The 5242-nt window shown below is 40.5% G+C and overlaps 1 long non-coding RNA gene across 1 annotated transcript; it reads right to left on the bottom strand.

The window, feature by feature from the left end:
- Window positions 1–1980: 1980 nt before the first annotated feature.
- LOC125515253 (uncharacterized) lies at window positions 1981–4765 on the bottom strand. The gene is made up of 2 exons (XR_007286912.2): window positions 2294–4765; window positions 1981–2206 (listed from the first exon to the last, which is right to left on the bottom strand). It is a non-coding gene; the product is annotated as an uncharacterized LOC125515253 (long non-coding RNA).
- Between the last annotated feature and the right edge of the window lie 477 nt (window positions 4766–5242).

Below are 5242 nucleotides of genomic sequence, written 5' to 3' on the forward strand. Positions count from 1 at the left end.
TGCTCTAACATCCGCTTTGTCCTGCTTCTCAAATAAATAAATCATGTTCGTGTCTAACAGCTTTGTCCATGGAAGTGGACTGCCCTCCAACAACATAGGCACGATGATCTTCTCAGGCACATGCTCAAGAACATGCGCATACGTTGTCATGCGACAAGTTCTTAAGAGGCTGGGTTTGGAGGTTTGCTTCGATGGGATCATCTGCTTCGAGACTTTGAACACCCGCTGGAGCCCGATCAGGTGGCAGGGTCGACAAGCTGCCTAGGACCCCCGTCAAGTGCAAGACAAAAATCAAGACCATGAAGGAAGCCCTAAAAATGTTCATCGTCGACCCCTCCAAGGTGGTATGTCTGTCGTCTTGCAACATTTCGGTCGATTTGTATTCTACTTGGTCGTTTGCCGACCAGAGGTGGATCAATATTGTTTGATAAATTTTGGAATACTAACAAGAGGTGTGGTCAGTATTCCGAAATCTATCCAACACTCTTGTTAGTATTCCGAAATTTATATCCAACAATACGGAGCCACCTCTGGTCAGCACATGGTCAAGTAGAATACAAATCGACCAAAATGTTGGAAGACGACAGACATACCGGTTGACGTTGAACATTTCTAGGGTTGTCTTCATGGCCTTGATTGCACTGGGTGGGGTCCTAGCTAGCTTGTCGACCTCGCCGACTGATCGGGCCAAATGTGCTGATGCCAAATATCTCAGGGTTGGCAGCCCCTTCCCATGGTTGTTGTTTTGTTTTCTGGGTGCATGTTGTTGAGAACTAGTTGGCATATATGAGATTACAGATGCACATTTTCTTAGGCATGTTACTAAGAAGATCGTCGCTCTTGATGCTGTTGTAGGACAGTCCACTTCCATGGACAAACCTGTCAGACACGAACATGGTTTATTTATTTGAGAAGCAGGACAAAGCGGATGTTAGAGCAAAGCACTAGAGAGAGTCAAATAGGCACAAGAATGGAAGAAGGATGTTTAGTGCTCTTGTATGTGTATACCTATGAAATTCGCCCTATTCAATGTCATATCCGATGGCCTGAGAAGAAAACTGAGTTGTGAGATGTGAGAAAAAAGGGGTAATTCAATTGGAACGAGTGATCGATGTTGCGTATAAGCTCATCCGATAGTGCCATAATTTTTATACAGCTGAGGGCATACGATGGAAACATTGGACCTTTTGATGCTTTTGCATCATGTAATCTACAAAACGCATGGCAGCGAATAATAGACATGCATTAACTTTAAAAAAGTCAAAAACATAAACGAAAGCATGCGCGTGGATAGCAAGACACCATATATACCTCTATGTTCGTTCAAACAATAGGAAATATCCCGAATGAGAGTGGGTAGAGCGTGTCGCTGAGGTCTACAGTGTTTTCGCGTGTGTGAGAACCTTGGCGCTTATAATGAAGACAAACAGAAACAAGGAGGACTAGAGCTTACCAAAGATCAGGCAGTCGAACTTCTGCTATAGAAGAGGCACACTTGTGTGTGGGTATGTAGAGGTAAGGGAGAGAAGTATCAAGGAGGAGGGTTGATAGAGAGGGAGATAACTATGGGATGAGAAGAACATGCAGGTGGTGGTTAAATAGGCGAGCAGCTAGCTAGTGCACTGTGTGCTGGAGGAGCACAAGGTACGTTTCTATAGCTATATCGAGGAGGGTTGTTTTTCTTTGCGAGGGAAGAGGAGAATGGTTGTTGGAGAGGGAGGAAAATATTGGATGAGAAGAAGATGAATTCCAGGGAGGAGGTGTTTAAATAGGAAGCTAGTTAGTGCATTGTGTGGTGAACATGCTGTCGCTAAACGGTAGCTATAGAAACATGCTAACGTTGGTGTCTTGTTCCTCGGTCCATCATGATATGTTTCACTTGGGGATAGGTAGATAGATACAGAGGAATTTAACCAGCAGTACTGATCCAGTGATAGCATCAGGAGTATAACATCTCACGTAAAACACCGACACCGCATGCAACACAGATTCCTTTCCAAGTTATATGCTATGGAAAGAGACAATTGCATTTCCGTCTATTTGTTATATATATATTCCCATTGAACCATTATTATGTCCATTCGTTTGAGGAGGAAAAGATAGACATGAGAGCCGGCACACTTTAACGCTTCAGTGGCTAGTTGTAACGACTCAGATTTGGTAGAATCCAAATCTTCGTGCCTATTGTGCTATCCCTGGATCGAAGCTGGCACACACAGTTACAAGAATGAATATTAGTAAGATATACATCATCATACTACAATGATAGATCTAGAGTAAAGCAAATACATACCATTGGCACAACTCAATGCTAGCGCGTAATACAGCAAAATAACATGCATGTCGCTAAGTTAGGGCTCCATCAACGCCACTTGGCTCATTGAGTGTAGGCCATAACCCTATCATCTCTTAATCTGTCGAGATCATTTTCTCCAACACTAAATATTAGTAAAACTTTCTTTGAAATCAAAATAGACATTTGGAAATACGCACCAAAGTTCATTTTCCAATGTAGGTAAAAACATACATAGGGTTGAAGTGAAACACATTACCAGTGCTCAATCCTCAACCTAAACCCTTAAAAACATATTTTTAGAAAGGAGAGGAGAGATTCTTCTTGAGTCCAAGTCTTCAGTTGCTCAAATTGCCATGGCTAATCGATTAATTTAGACTCTACAGAGCTAGTACACTTTACCGACATGACACAATAAACCCTATTTGTCCTTGCACCCTGTGGCACACGAGAGGGAGGAAATTGTGACAAAGTCTTTCAGACCAGCCCCCTTGACTTATTTCTAGCACGCCTGCTCCCTTGCAATTAAGGTCCATCATCAGTGGCAATGCCAAATCCAAGGTTTCCCGTTAGGAAAAAATGAAGACAGAGCCACAATAGTATGTGGTTGTACTCGTAAGCTACCTCGAACTGTACTTGGAAAATCCATTTTTTATTGGATGGCGGTCCCTACCTTAATCCTGATCAGGCGCAATCACTTGTAGAAGCCCATCCTTCCGTTCCGCCCAGGAAATAGAAGTAAAATAATATATAATTTGCTCCAAAAGAGAGCAAGTTTAATGTTGAAGACTTGTTTGATTTTCAACCCACCCATTTGTGCAAGTGTGGCCAAGCATAGATATAAAGTTTGAACCTAAGGCTCTAGCTAGCAATAACAATATGCAAAACTTTTGTAAAACATGCATAGTATTAAAATTTAAAGAGATATGCATAACATGAAAATATAGGTCAAAGCATGATCAATTTGCAACTTGCCTAAATTCTGAAGATGAAATATTCTACTCTTAGTCGTCTCTCCTCATTACGATTTATCTAACGATAAAATAAAGTACTTTAACAAATGAAATGTTCTACTCTTAGTTGTTTCTCCTTCTCGTTATGATTTATCTAACGATAAAATAAAGTACTTTAACACATCAACAACATCCAAATGAAGATCCAAATAAAAGATCCAAATTAACAATACAAATTATTTAGATATTACTATTACTAAGCTAGTTACTATGTCATGGTAGGGTTAAGATAGGATCAAGTTGGCTTGAATAAAAATATGACATAAATCATATTCTGGGGTTGGTTCAAATTGATACAAGTTAGGATTAAAGGTATGTTGAAGCTTGACTATAAAATAAATTGGATCGAGAGTGTCAAACCCTACTTGGTTTGATCATACGGATATTTGAGGAAATATTACACGCATGGATCGGATACTAAATGATCCGATAGGATTCGTGATGATCTTCTTGGGAAGATAGAATTATTTTCATAGTTAAATTTACAAGCAAAAGAAATATAACTAAATGGGAACTAAATCCAAGGTTTGAAGTCAAAATAGGGTCTTAACATGTTTGGAAAGATGTGACAAGTGTTCTAACAGAAAGGTATGCTCCTATGGAAATCTTGGTGAAGGAACATTTTCAAATAAATTATAGAATAAGTGGTATACCTAATATACTCAAATTAACATATTAAATTCGAGTTAACTTTATAATTTCTAAAAATAGAATATCTTAGTTCAATAATAAACTAAGCGTTCCAACGAATCCGGAGATATAAAATTCATCAAATTTGGACATACGGTTTAGGAGATATGAATTCCCGAAGTTTTTTTTTCTGGAAATGAATTTTGGGATTTAATAGTGAGCTGCCACATGTCATGCTGTTATAGGCGAATACTCCTTCATTTTTTTCAACAAAAAATATGTGACGCACAGTAGGGGGAGAGAGGAGAGAGAGTTTACCGGAATTCCGCCGGAGTTGGAGAAGATGGCATCTGGCGTCAACGAATGGTTGAACGGCGTAGAGGAGGTCGAAGGGAGTTCTGTAGACAAGTTCCCGGACTCGTCCTCGTTCTGTGGCGGTGGTGGAAGGCCGCCGGACTTGGCGGAGCTCCGGATGGACGCGACGCTCGCGGACATCGCGCTCCAGCTGCGAATTTGAATAAACCACCATCCATAAGGTGTAAAACAGAAGTGTGAGGGAGAGTGAGGGAGGAGTGCCCATATGATCATATGATGGGGCTTCGGACGAGGGGAAACTGGGCGTCACGGGGGCGGGTTTTATAGGGAGAGGGGGTATCCAGGTGCGTGCGGGAGCAGCGGCTTTAGGGCACCCTAATGGCGGCCATTACTGGAGCTCTAATGGTCATTAGGGGCGCATTAAGTTGCGGTAACGGGAGGGAGAGGGAGAGGGAAGGGAGTGGAGTCCGTTCAGAGAGATTTTGGGCGAGGGAGAGATGAGGAGGTTGTCGGTACTCGGTACAGCGGCGGCTCGCTGCCCGTTCTCTTCGTGAGACTTCACTAGGAAGAAGATGGTGGGGTCCAGCGATTGAAAAAAGGAAATAAAAGGAAAGATCTGCTACGTGAGAGCAAATAGAGAGAGAGGGAGAGAGTCAATGAGCCAAACCCAATAGGGAAGTTAGATTTTTTTTATTAGAATATAAGTGCACAAAAAGTTACATTTAAATAGAGAAAACAAATATTTACATGAACCGAAATATTATTTAGATCTTACCTAAAAATATTGTGCCTTATAATAAAACTATTTTTGTGAAACATTTTTAATAATGTGACAACAACTTAATATAATTCAACAAATTTTATTTTGAGGGTTTACAAAACACCTAAATAGATATATAAGAATTTCTAAAAATTTGCAAAGATTATTTTGGAGAAGTCACATTGTCTCCTCTCATTAAATTTTATTTGAATGATTTGGAAATATTTAAAT

The sequence above is a fragment of the Triticum urartu genome, chromosome 6A (assembly GCF_056163025.1).
Source record: "Triticum urartu cultivar PI428250 chromosome 6A, HENAU_Tu73, whole genome shotgun sequence".
Taxonomy (NCBI): domain Eukaryota; kingdom Viridiplantae; phylum Streptophyta; class Magnoliopsida; order Poales; family Poaceae; genus Triticum; species Triticum urartu.